Here is a 14,862-nt window from a genome sequence, read left to right on the forward strand (position 1 = left end):
AGAGCACCAAAATATTTCAGGGTTTTGTCCATAGATTTCATGAAATAATACCTCTCTTAAGTCATCATACTTTGTACAGTATAAAAGGAAATGAGACTCACTCTCTACTTCATCTAGCTCACACATTTCACATATTCTATTCTCCTCTGGAATATTTTTAAATCGACCAACCTCAATGGCCAGAGGAAGAATACCAGATCTCAACTGTGCAACTAACGATCTTTGACTTCTCTGTAACCGTGATGTAACATATAATTCAGGTCCAAAATTAGATTTAATCTGCATATATGTCCTTAATTTTGGTTTTAATAGGACATTTTCAAACCATTTCTCTTCAAATTTCAATAGAAGCTTATCCTTGATGAAGTTAACACTACAGCACAAGTTATTCCTATAAATATAGACCATATCCACCTCCTCAAAAATAGAATACATTTCTTTTGACCAGGGGGAGCTATGTAATTTACTCCATATAAATACTTTTTTATTTATTCTATCCTCTGCCATTTTGTTTAGACGATTCCACAATCGAATCATTTCACATTGTCGCTGTACACATCCTGGAATCCAGCCCATATCTCCTTCTATTGCTGGGACTGGCGCAAATTTATGGACACCCAAAAAATATCTTATAGCTCTATTCTGTATAGTATCTATAACTTTGGACTCTTTAAATCCCCATACACCTGCAGCATAATTCAGTATGGGAGAGACGCATGCATTATACAGTTGAGTATATGTAAAGTAACCCAAATCATTACAAACTTTCATTTTATTAATAACTGATCCCAATGCTCTCCCAGCTGAATCAGCAAGGCACCTAGAACCAGTTTCAAACGTCATAAAATCATCCAGAAGGAAACCTAAATATTTATATGAGCTAACATATTCCAAGGGAACTGAATCAAAATAGAATGTTTGTTTACTTCTTTCCATACCTTTATTTCTAAAATGCATTATCTGTGTTTTGCTCTTATTTATCACTAATCTCCATTTATGACACCAGGAGCTAACCAAATTTAGCATATTTTGTAAATCAGACTCAGATTCTGCCAGTAAAATAATATCATCCGCGTATAATAGAATACCTAAATAAGTGTCATCCAAACATACACCCAGATTATTTTTCTTAATCTGTAGAGCTAAATCATTCGCAAACAATGCAAAAAGTGTTGGAGAAAGAATATCACCTTGTTTCACGCCAAAAGGGGTTTCAAACCAATCAGTATACATATCATTGATCTTAACACAAGCAACTGGGCTACCATACAGACTCTGAATAGCTTTGTAGAATCTACCATCCACCCCTACTTCCATCAGTTTAAAGGCAAGTAAATCTCTATTAATCCAATCAAATGCCTTTTGGAAATCAACAAAACATGAGAAAGTGGGTTTACCTGTGGCGATTCTAGCTCTAATAATAGTTGACACTGAATGAATATGGTCAATACAGGCACGATATTTTCTAAACCCATTCTGCTCATCAACAAGACACGGTTTCATTTCCAAATATCGAGTAAGCCTATAATTTAGTATATTAGAATATACCTTATAAACAGTACTTAGGAGACTGATGCCTCTGTAATTAAGAGGTATTCTGGGATCATTCTTTACTGACTTTGGAATAGGTTTTATGATAGATTTATACCATGGTGATGGAATTATACCATACTCAAAACATGTCTGAAACAAGCAAAAGAGGACTTCAAGAAGATATGGAGATTTTAGGGCTTCATTTGGGATGCCTTCTATGCCAGGTGTTTTCTTCAATTTTACTTTGTCCAAAGCTTTTTTAACTTCTTCTATAGTAATATCCCGATTCAAAAATGTATTTACACTATAGCCTGGCATATCCATAGCCAACTCCATCATACAATTTGAATCACAAACATTACTTAAGAACAGGTCATCAAAACCAGGTGGAATAAGATGTCCAGAAAATGTATTTGCAAAATCTGTTTTCCATTTCTCAAGCACAAACTCTTTTTTATTTTCAGTGTCACCATTATCTAATAAGATCTCCATTGGGATTTTCTTTAGTTTCTTAGGACCTAATTCATTAATTTCTTTCCAAAATTGTTGTGGATTGTTACTTTGCAATCGGTCTAGCTGTAATGCTTGTCCTCTTCTAAACTGTCTTTTATAAAATCTGACTCTCTTATCAAAGTTAGACTGAGTCTGTTTGTAGTGATCTTTAAATTGCTTTCTAATAGCTGGATCTTTACATTTCAAAAATTTCCTCTCAGCCTGTCTCTTTTCATTCAGAAGTTTTTTAAGTTCTGCATTCCAATATGGTTTATTCCTATCCACTTTGAAAGGTATTCCTCCCTGGCCAGATAAAGATTTTCTTGATAAATTCGTATTCATTTCCCTATCCATTATATCACAAAATAATCCATACCAGTTATCAATATTACTTTGCGTTATCACCCGACCTTCTAGGTTACCCATAAGTTCCAGCAGAGCCATACGACACATATTAGATGAAAGAAAGTTGTCTGGAAATATTCTAGGTCGTCTTTTAAATAGATTAATCCCAGAATCATTTTCAGAAGGACAAAACTCAATAGCAGCATTAATTTTAAACTTAAACATTAACAGAGAATGGTCCGGTAACCTACTTTTTTCTCCGATAAGGTCAATACAAACAGGGTTGTTGCTCAAAATCTCAGATGGAGTTATCACTTTTAAATCAATACAAGTCTCCAAACAATCGTGAGGAGTTATTATATAGTCCACCACTGCTCTACCTCTTGATGATATAGATGTAAAATTGTCAGTATCAGGATTTATTCTGCCATTTAGGACACAGCATTTACAATCCCTGAGAAATTCAAGGAGTGATTCCCCGTGACTGTTCATGCTTAGGTCTATGGCCACTCGAGGTGGGACATTATCAATATCCCCAATACAGTCATCTTTATTTGAAATACGACTGTTAAAGTCTCCACATAAATAAATGGCATCAGCTTCCAAGGAATAAACCTGGGCCAGCAGATGAGTAAAACAAGTAACTGAGTCCCGTCCTCTTGTAGATCCCTCTGGTGGTAGATAGCAGGAAAAGATAACTAGACTATACTGCAGCTCCCGATGCTCCAAACGTACTCCAATTATATCGTCCATAGACTTGTCCACTACTTGTATTCTAAAATAATCCAGCAAATAGTTCTTAACTAAAAGGCCAACTCCTCCTGATGCTTTTTTAGCTCTTTTATGCAGCATCCTGTTGTGACCAAACCAGGAGTAACCTTCAAAGTCAATCTTGTCATCCCGTCGTAAATGTGTTTCATTCAATTAAATAATATCAGGGTTTAGAGACTGCAGTAATGAAATCCTGAGTGCACAGTTCAAATTAGTCCAGCCATTAATATTCCAGTGAACCAGGTACAAACAAGGGGGGTCACCTGTGTTTACAGACTGGGCAGCTCCTCTTCAGCCTCTCCCACCTGCTGCCGGGGAACCTGCTCGGACGGCAGCGGCCGCTGCAGCCTCGGCATAGGTCCGTTTCATCAGGCGGCCGTTCCCCGCGATGTAAAAACCTTTTCCAGCTGGTATCTCCTGGAGAAGCGTTTTAAAGTTGAACTCGAGAATCCAATCCGTGTGAGACTTAGCGGATCTCAGATAAACTCTTTTGAACTGGGTATTGCTCTTCAGCCTCTGTTTACACCTGAGCACCGCCACCTTCTCCTCCACATTAGCGAAGGCAACTTTCACCACACCTGGACCGGGTCCTCTCGCTCGCATTCTCAGCACCGCAGCAATTTCTGGCGCAGGTTCACACTCCAAACCACTCTCCAGTAGCTCTCTTACTTTTCCATTCAAATCCTCCCCTTCATCGTAGGCCAGACCCAGTATCACAATCGACACATCAGGGTCAAATTTATCAGAGGGCTTGGAGCTAGTTGTCTGTATTTTTTCTTCAAGTGAATCCAGTCGCGACTTTAGGATACCTATTTCCAGGTCGATATTTTCTCGTATCTCCTTAACGGACTTCTTCAGTTCAGCTTTCATCATTTTTTCAAGGGAACCATACACGCTGTCAACCTTGCTACTGAACTGTTTTTCAATATTATCCATCTTCGTACTTAACAATTTCATCTCCTTCAACAACACGTTTGTTTCCTTATCTTCGTCTTTGTCTTGTCCTCGCCGCCCACGTCCATCCGCCATCTTGGTTTGTGGTGTATTTTGTGTGTATTAGTATTTTGGGTTCAAACCCACAGACAGCAAAATGGAAAACTTTGCCAAGCAACTGCCTTAAAAGCTCTAACAGCAACATCTTCGAGAAGATGGTTTTGTGTGAGTTTTACTGACTCCTCACTGCATATATTTATACTGATGCCTCAACTAGCTTTCATCTGAACAGACATTCTGTAGCAATGAAAAGCAATAATATCTACTAGGGTCATAATGGATTTCTCCTGTGTACTGTTGTTTTATAATCTGAGTTGGTTTAATTTCCACAACAGTCAGGGGTAAGATGATTGATATTAAAAACAGGCTAAATAAAAAGTCTCACTCTCAGTCATCATGCACCAATGAGCCTTGGTTTACACCAAACAGCAGAAATGTTGAAAAACATCAGTTCTCTTTGAAAAGGAGATTGGAAATGTTAATTAAATGTCACGGTGACCCAGAACTAGAGGACTTTTAAGAGATTATGCTAAGCTTTAGACCAGTGTACCAAAGCTGATTTTGAACATTCATTATAAATCAAGTGTTCATCCACCTCTGATAGGACTAATATGATGCCATTTGTTTGGCTAATAGGAGTCCATGCCTGTGGATTTTAATTAATTTCCTCAGCCCATGTTTTATCCTGTTTCATAACTACTATCATGAAGAGATCAATGATTGATTGTTTCTGTTTAGTATCAACTTTCTTTCAAATATTCTAGGTCATTTTGCTAATTTAAGAGGACATTTGGGTATTTTTCTCACAGCTGCTGTCCGCTTTTAAAAATTAATTATCACTTGATCTCTAACAGAAATCACCTATTTTCTCCACATTATGCTTCCCTACTGTTCAGCCAAGAAACAATAAACCAGGGGTTCAAAGGGTACATGTGACAAATATGTATCCAAAGCCTCGATCTCATAAAAACTAGGTTATTCTACTCGATGCCACTGTCTATCTTGTTTGTCCTTTTTTTTGGTTGTCCAATCTCCATTTTCAACCTCTCATACCCATAACCATTTCCTGGCCAGCTGTGAAATGACAAATCGTAGCCTGCAAGTTTTATACCCTCCCGTCCATTCTGCAGCGCCAACAACAGAGATTCTAATTCTGTGGTGCCAAGCAGTAACCTGGAAAAACAGAAAAGGCATTCCATCTCCATAAATTACCATGTCACACCAGGAAGTGCCCTCTCACGCTTCTCTAGTATTATGTTAGAAAGCACTCCTCCAATTCATTTGTTCTCTCTGGTTGGATGAAGCCTATATTTTGGCCCAGGTTTTTGTTCCCTCTGCCAACCCCTTTCCTCCTCTCCTCATCTGTAGCATGACCTCTGTTTTCCTTCTGCCTTTCTTCCTTCAATATCTCTTCCTCTCTGTCTTAAAATCTATTGTACGTCTTTTCCTCCGGGCGAAGAGAAAATGTGAATTGCGATAGATTCACAGTTAGCAACTTAATTAGAGGCCTTAAATCATGGCTGCCTTCCACTGCCTTAGGTAACCGCTGGGGAGAGCAGCACTGAGAAGTGTGTGGATCTGTGTGTGTGTGTTTGCTTTAAAGAAATCCCTCTCTGTTGTTGAAAAGAGCTTAAAGGCAGTGAGACAGTGTCACCACCAATACTGTGATTGTGTGTCTGCTGTATGTACGTATGTGCTCATGACTGTGACCTTTGTAAGAACACATATAATGGTTTCTCCTCCCTTTGTCCATTGGGTAGAAATGGTTACAGTCAGCATTGGGCCCATCACACTATAGCCCAACTGATATATCTGTTGGCATTAGGGTTGGACCGATGGCTACAAATGACTAACCATTGTAACATCGGGAATAAAAAGGCTCCCCACCAGAAAGCACAATTAAGTAGTGTGTCACCTCAGAGTTGCCACAGGGCAAGAATTGTTGTTGTTTATAATATCTGAGGAGAGGAAATGAAAAGAAGCATGTTGTTGCTCAGTGCACTGACATTACATCTCATGTCACGTTTATCACATTCTTATTGAACCAGCTCATTTAGGCGAATCCAAGACACTCGGTTGCTGGTCGCCCAGCGCTGTTTAATGCATATGAACAAAGTTACTGACATGTGGTGCTGAGACGAGGCTGTATTCATCACAGGTGTATTGTCAGAAATGTGCCAAAAAAAAAAATCTTAAAAAGAGATAGTGCAGAAAAGATACTTGGGGTACTTTTTAATTAGTGAATTTATGGTGAGGTTTACATTTTCAGTGAATTGATGTCAGGTATCAGCCCCCAAAATTGAGTCTCGGTTGGGCTCTGCCACACACCTTATAAACTGATAGGTCTTGGACCTGGTCCACCTTTATCAATGACTGGCCTCTTTAACTCATCATGTTCTAATTCCAATCCCTAAATGAGCCACTTCTTGCGTTAAGTGTCTAACACAAAAATGTTTCTTGTAGACAGCAACCTTGGGCTGAAAGGGAATATAGGCAGGAACCTTCACTAATTGGACAGATGTTGTTTGATGGAGGAGCACATACTGTATAGATCTTTGATCAAATGGCATGGCATGACACAGCAATGCAAAAGTTTGCTCTTTTGGAGATTTATGGACACCGATTTTGGATTCTTGCAGGTAACTCATTGAACACAATTAGCAATTAATATTCCATCAAAAGTCAGGAAGAAGTTGGACTCTTATTTTCACTCGACACTAAGGTAAGCCACACTACGGCGAGAGCGTCAACTATTAGCCTGTCTATGTAGCATCTAAATAGCTTTAAGTTCAGGCTTAGCAGCTACACTCAAGTTAGCCTAACATGACTTAATCTGACTTAGAAGACCAGTCTGGAGTAAGAACATGTATAACCCTATCACCATTGGACTACGATGTAGAGACTAACATTCATTAAGTAATTCTCCAGTCCATGAAATACCTTCCATGCATTAATTTGGCGATAGGGTTAGAAAATGCGACAGTAACGTAAAATCTTTGCAGTCAAATAATTGTTCACTTGTTGCACTGGTATCCTTGATGTCACACTCCCATCAGGAAAGAAAGATGCCATCAAAGTCTGAGTAGAACTTCACTAGATCTCTTGATTTTGATTCATTTTACCACGTCGTCTCCTGCTGCTACACTGATGACACGCAATTGTACTTTTACAGTTCCTGTCTATCACGTTAGGCACTTCAGGCCTGAGTCTACTGCTGCATTTTAAAGTACCTGGAAATGAAAATTACAATCTAGAGGCCTTAAATGCTAATAAACTGTCATAAGTCTGTACTTCACCGGATTTAACAAGTACATTTTCTTATCACATGTAGGGAAAAAAACCTTGATGACAGAGTGGCACTTCACAGGGTCACCCAGTGTGAGAACTCAGCTGTACTAATAGAGCCATTCTCCATCTAGACCCATTAATCAAACTCTAAGACCCCAAGAGCTCAGGATTGATTGCCTCAGTCTCAGAGCCTGTAGCTGAAGGAGCAAATTGTCCCAAACTGACCTTTTTGGGAACATTTTCTTCTATGAGATAAGAAAAGAGAGCAGGGGCAAAAGAGTAAGCTTTAACTTTGCAGCGTCATGAAGATGATAATATTGCCTTTAGCAGCATTCGTCTTGAAAGCAGTTACATTCTTTGAGTTAGTACACTTGAAGACAAATAACATACATTTGGAAGAGGTTCAAACTTTCACATCAACTCATTAAAAAGCACCAAACCTATCAAATAAACACCTGACTGAATTCGACCACTTGGGATTTCAAAACTTTGCAATTTATTTTCAGCAGGTTTTCTGCTAGCATGGCATTTGAGATTTGCCGATTTCCAATTCTTTCAAACCCTTTATTGCGTCAATTAGCAGGAAAGAATAATGTTTTGTGAATGTGTGTGTGTTTCAATGTGTGTGTGTGGGATACAGTCATCACCATGATGCATGTAGAGAGGAATGAACAGCTAATTTCAAGGTGGAGTACAGATCCAGGCACACAGACACACACAGACACAGACACACACACACACAGCCTCATCCCATTAAGGCCAGTCAGTATGCAGTGCAGTGGGAGTGATTTGCGAGGGCTTTATCAGTCTGAATGTTAATAGAAGAGCTATGGGACATACTGGCTGCAGCAGATAACGACTGGGAAACTAGTGTCTGTGTGTGTTTGTGTGCAAAAGTAAGAGAGGAAGAAAGCAGGGGAAGCAGTAAGATGTAATGTGCTGCTATGCAACTTAACATTGTAAGAAGCCACACATGCACATGCAGTATGGCTAGATATAGGCAAACTCTACAAATGTCTGACGGAAGAATGTTCCATTATTGCTTCGCTGTAAAACAATGTGATGTTTTCATCAATTGATTTTATGTGCAAAGTATAATATTTAGGGGGCAGAAATGGAGCATAATATTTATAGCAGTGTTGTAATTCATGTACAATCATCTGAATTTAAGAATTGTGTTTTCGTAACCTAGAATTCGCTACATCTCTTTTTAGAGAAGGCTTTTTGCATTTTTCATGGCCACTGTGGTTGAGGGTAAGACAAGGGGTCAGTTTGTTGCTATCTGCAACCTCACCGCTCGATGCCACCAGTGATGGACTGTAACTTTCCTTTACTTTAAATACAATTTTTAGTACTTCTTTTCCATTTCATGCTACTTTACACTTCCACTCCACTACATTGTGGAGGCAACTAATGTGATTTTTACACCACTACATTCATTTGATATTCTGTGTTACTGGTTATTTTGCTGTTTGCAGACTGCATCAGAGCCAAAGAAGGGCATTTTTAAATTAATTTATTTCAACAGCAATCACATTAACAAGAAGACTCATTCTGATGATGAGAAAAAGCTGAATGTCCGATCTGTTAATCAAAAGGCTGATAATCTTTTGATCCATAGTTTACAGATCATACAGACAGTACATTAATCCTATGTATAATTTACTTTTACATATACTTTTGATATCTTAGCACATTCAATATCGGATACTCAACACTTTTACTCAACTACTTATTATATGGGTGACTCACTTTTACCAAAGTATTATTTAAAAAAACATATTTACTTTAACTCAAGTTGGACTTTTGGATACTTTTTACAACAGTGTCTACCACTAAATCCTGGATCTTTAATCAAGTGACATATGTGTTATGTAATTACTGCCTGACTTTGCCAAAACCTTTTCCCTGTCTGCCTTGAAAATAGCATTATTCATCATTATTCAGTTATACAAAGACAACTGAGATTGCTGTAAAAACATTTCTGAGGCTTTTCCAAAGTAAGACAAATCTACGCAGCTTTTAATTAACTAACATTGGCTGTTTATTCTCTGTTAATGCCCACTTTTGTTCAGAACGCTCAGAACTTTGTCCAATCCAAAAGCTTTAAGCCAAACTGCCGAATCTTTTAACTAATTGAACAATTAAACATTTCTTCACCAACTGTTGTATGTTTGATCAATGAGAGAGATGAGAAAACCCAAGAATTAAATCAAACATACAAGAATTAAATCAGGAATGTTTTATCTAATATGGTTAATTTAATCGAATATTTCACCAGCAGAGACATCTCTAATATCGCAGATATGCAGCTTTTTGTAATTCCTTCAAAGCAAGATTCATGGACAAATGGCCTCTTTCCACCTAGCTGTGGTGCCACCAGAGTTTGTGGCAGATCAATTAGATTAATCAATCAGATCTTAGCAGCATTTTCCACTCAGTTAGTGGTAATCAATGGGTTTGTACACAGAGAGTGAGGGGGAGGATCCAGGGCCAGCCTCTGATCCTGTCTGAGGTACTGTACCCCTGATTTATCAGACCTCATAAGTGGCCAAGTTCAGGCTGTTTCCAGTGTCTCCTAAAGATAGATCAACTTCACATCAAAACGAGCTTTCCCACTGATCATCCTGATGAATAATTCTATGAACATTTCTTTTGAACTTCTTTCATGACTAATTCAGAGGGCTTCCGCAAACATACATGTTGCTTTATCTTAGTTTGTTACCAGTCTTTCATGGAATGGCTTATTGGTGCATGAATTTCTCTGAATACAGATTTCCACTTCAGTATTCTGTTCAACATCTCTTGATCCCAACATATCAAAGGTCCCATATTATGAAAAACACGTTTTCTCTGGTCTCTACATATATAAACTGGTCCTCCCTGAGCCTGCCAACTCCTAGAATGAGGAAAGCAAACGAGTCCTGCATGGTCTCTGCAGCCCACCCACTGGTAAAATGGAGCTCCTACAGTCTGTTCAGATTCAGCTGCTGTCGTTACGTAACGACAGAAGAGATTTTCATAGGCCGGCCTCCTCTGTGCAAAAACACTCCCCCCTCTCCCCGGAGACATCCGAGAGGTAAACGTTCATCCCCGAGGTGAAGTTTGGTGTGTCCTGCGGCAAGATAGCAGTGTTTCGCAATGTTGACGCTCAGAGCTAGACACGCTAATTGCTCTGTTGTTGGTCGTATAAATCAACATAAGTGCCTATATTCTGTCCAAGCTACAGAACAACAGAAGAGACAGTGGTTGCATTTCATTTTTAACGACAACGTGCCGGCTACGGTTCATGTAAGTTTGTTTGTGTGTGCTAACCACTTCACATCGGACTGCTTCAGTAACGAGGGTCAGTACAAAGCTGGCTTTGCCTCAACACTGACCCTCGTAAAAGGATTAGTCCCAACCAGACTGGACCCAGCAACTGCGCCCAAGCCACAGGTAAGTGTTGCCACATCTTGATAGTATCTACAGTTGCAGAAGAACTGTAAGTTACCTTTACAGTTAGCAGGAGCTAGTATTAGCTACACGGTAGTACACGGTAAACGTCCTGCTGCAGCCACAGAGTCTGTAATATGAGCTACCGCTAGAGGTTTTGGGGACTACCATTTGGAAATCCTGACTTTTAAAATTATAGTCATCACCATTTTGTTTTTTGTCAAAACAGAAGGCCCAATTTTCCGCGGTCTGTTTAAATTTGTGGACCTAGCCGCAAAAAAGGACAGCCAAATTGGAAGGTTGCTGCCCAGTATAAAAATGGCTACTGAGACCATAAAAGCATTAAGAAACTGTTTCCTGAGATAATAAAACGTGTAAGAAGCAAACTCATTTTCTCAAAAGCTTACACAGACTCAGACTTCTTTGTGCAACCAGTGAAGACCATTAGAAAGAATGCAGTTTGAAGGCACCTACACATCTGCTTTACTTTTCAGACCAAGAAGCTCCATCCATATTTTATATAGTTCGTGTGGAAACTCTGAACCAGAGAGGGCAGCAAAACCATACTTTCAATTTATGACGAAAACTTGTTAAATTACTTCAAGAGTCAACAGCCACGTACATTGAAACTCCTTGAAGCAGTTTGTACTCATTTACAAGTAGATTTAGTATCTGTCCAATGCAAAATGTTCATCTTCAATAATAAACTAAAATCATGTGGACACTTTGATAAAAAATTATCTTTAGTTTACCTTGGGACTAATATTAATTTCCCAGACAGACGCAAACTTTAACACAGAGTAATTGATCAAACAAGGTTTATTTGATGTAGAAGCAGCATCACCTTGGAAACTGTGGCCTTAATTCTTGTGGCCCCTTTTGGGCTTTTCAGGTAGCTGCAGGGTAGAGTGATAAAAAAGATAACTGCAAAGAGGGAAAGAGAACAAGGCCATGGAGTGAAGAGTGGACCAACAACACGGTGTCCCGAAACAGAAGAAGATTCTGGGTCACTCAAGGCAAGATGGATGGACTGAGGAAGGACGGAGAGGGAGTACAGGAGAGTGGTACATGGAATGAAAGTTTTTTTTTTAAATGAAAGAGAGGAAAGAGAGTGAGGAAAAGGGGGGAGAAATGGGGATGAAGGAGAGATGATAATTGGGCCTCATTTGCAAGTGTGTGTGTGTGAGTGAGTGTGTGTGAGTGTTTTTTTTTTTTTTTTTTACAGATTTATCCTGCTTCAATCTGGGTCAAGGTTATGTAGGCAGTCTAACAGCTCTTAAGTACACTGCTTCAAAAGTACTTCACTGGTGTTTCTGCTCAACTACTCATTCACCTCTATCTATGTAGAACCTGTACCCAAGCAAATAAAGCATATTTAAATACTGGGAAATTTTACATACACCTTACAATCCTACAGATATTCAACCTAAAATTCACATATGTTCAAGCTTTTGTTCCTGAACTGCGTTCATTATCTGTGCCATCCTGAGTAACTGTTTACAAAGTCGTAAAATCTTTCTGTTTTTATTCATTTTGATTAAAGGAGGTTTGTGATGTAGAGCCCTTACACCGTTACTTGGGAACTGTAAGCTACAGCCAAAGCAGGGATGTGATAGAAAATGTAACAACAACTTAAAGCAAAAAAATAAGTGAAATACAGACAAGAAGGCAGCTTCATTTTCAAATTAACTAAAGAAGTGATACGAATGGAAAATATGTCTGTGATAAATGTAGAATGATTATGGGAGGCAATCTCTAGGCACCTCAGTATTTGTTTTACCAATTCAAAGGGCTATGAATTGATTTTTAAAATGATTATCAAGGTATCATCTCAAATTGCAAGGTAGCCACTTTCTGAGGAGCACTAGGTAGCCAACGCACAATGCCCTGTCAGTTTCTTTGGTCAAGGGTACTGACTGGAGAATAAACCCAGTATACATGTTTTGATTGGTGGGGAAATGGGATGACCTGGATAAACCCACACAAGCATTGCGAGAACATGACAACTCTACACAGAAAGTTCCTGCCTCAGCTGGGAATTGAACCCATGACCTTCTTGCTGTGAGGCAACAGTGCTAACTGGTAAGAAAAGATTTTTAGCATTTGGCTTGAGCAAGACAGCCTGCCAAAATATTTTTAATATTTTAAGTTAAAAAATTGAAAAGTATGAACATTTTGTCTACTTCCTTGTATTCACTTTTGCTGGACTAACGAGTATCAGCTGATTCTGGAGAAGTGACAGTACCACCTTGGACACTAAAAACAGTACAGTCCGATTACCAACCTTGATCATGTTTGACTTCCCTAATTCCCATTTTGCTGTATGACTGCTCTCTTTCATGAAGCTTGTAAGCGATTGTTCCAGTCCACTGTACTGTGAACACCATAGACGTGCACTGATGCATGTGTAACTGCCAATTTGGATGAAAGTGCAGCGTGGCTAAATATTGCTCCTCCAAAGTCATTTCCAGAAATCGGATCATGAAATCGAAAAACATGCATTTACACAAATTACTGGTTCTCCTAGAAAGCCTACCTAACTCTTCCTTGGTAGCTCTTCTGTCACATGAGGACACGTCACATCAGAGGAGAAAACTTTCAACAAAACACAGGAGTTTGAGTTTTCTACTCAGGGGCACATCGGATACTGTGGAGCTGTGTGTATGTGTCATTGTGCAACGTGTGCATGGTAATATGAGTGTGTGCAGGGATGTTGGCAGTAAGTGTGTGTGTGCTTCCAAGCTATCATAGCTCAGTCATGCAGGTAAAGTCATCATCACTGGCAATCTGCTCAGGCCTCTAGGGGATCATGCATGCGCACACACATTAATGTACACGCACACGCACACACACATTAATGTACACACACACACACACACACACACACACACACACACACACACACACACACACACACACACACACACACACACACACACACACACACACACACACTCTCTCTCTCTCCCTGGGGTGTTTCTAACTCCATAGAGGAGGATACGGGGGGCAGAGTCCATTCACCCATACAGACAGAAAGAAAATTAATTTGTCACAGCACGTTTATCGTCAGGACAACCTGCCTTTTAATTAACGGCTGACAAACAGCAGTGTCGAGTCCCTCTCTGGGGAGAGACAGATAGAAAGAAAATGGAGGAGAAATAAAAAGTTCCCCTTCATCACGGAGGAACAGACCTACAAATGTTCTTCATGCTTTAAGCGTTCTTCGAGACAGACACTGATATCAAAACAGGTGATAGCTGAACTGTAATGTGAGTAAAGTCATTTTTGTGTTGTTTTTGTACATGTTTTTCATCATGGTTAAAATCTCACAGCATTGACTGTGGAAGGACCTTGGATACTCCCCAAACTGAGAGATCCTGGTACTCTTTTAAATCTTTTATTTGACGATTAACAGACAAAATTACTGACTGATATTTATATGTAAAAAAAAAAAAAAAAAAAAAAAAAACATATCTAAAAGAAATGATAAAAAATCATTAGTTTGCAGCACTTTTTGGTTGCACAACTACTCAATTCAGGCCCACGTCTGAGCGTTAAAACATTTTCGGGGAGCAGCTTCTCAAATTATGAGGATTAAAACTGTAACAAATGATGTAACATGACAAAAAAGAAACAAATTAAAGAGGTAAAGGCTGAACTCCAGACCAGGCATTTCAGGCAGTGGACCTTGGGCTTTTTCACTTTACAGCCCTTTTACATGTACAAAAATGTTACACAAGACAAGGCAAAAACACAAAAAGCAAGATATGATCACTAACTCTGGACAACTGTAGTACAGTAGCCATGTCTTTTTCCTTATTTTCCTTTGTCCTTAAAAAGGCACCTTTTTCAACATCATGGTTTTATAACATAAAGCAACTTCACTAAAGCTAAGCTGATGTATGTTAATCTGCTTTACATTTTAGTACTCTAGATAAAAATCCCAATCCCTCTTGTGTAAATACAACCACTAGAAGAGAAGTTCAACATGAAATCTTGCCGAAT

The 14,862-nt window shown here is 39.0% G+C and overlaps 1 protein-coding gene across 1 annotated transcript in view; it reads right to left on the reverse strand.

The window, feature by feature from the left end:
* The window catches only part of man1a1 (mannosidase, alpha, class 1A, member 1), a 160,389-nt gene that overhangs the window by 24,508 nt on the left and 121,019 nt on the right, over positions 1 to 14,862 (reverse strand). The window lies entirely within an intron of this gene.

Source organism: Sparus aurata, chromosome 22, assembly GCF_900880675.1.
Source record: "Sparus aurata chromosome 22, fSpaAur1.1, whole genome shotgun sequence".
Classification (NCBI taxonomy): domain Eukaryota; kingdom Metazoa; phylum Chordata; class Actinopteri; order Spariformes; family Sparidae; genus Sparus; species Sparus aurata.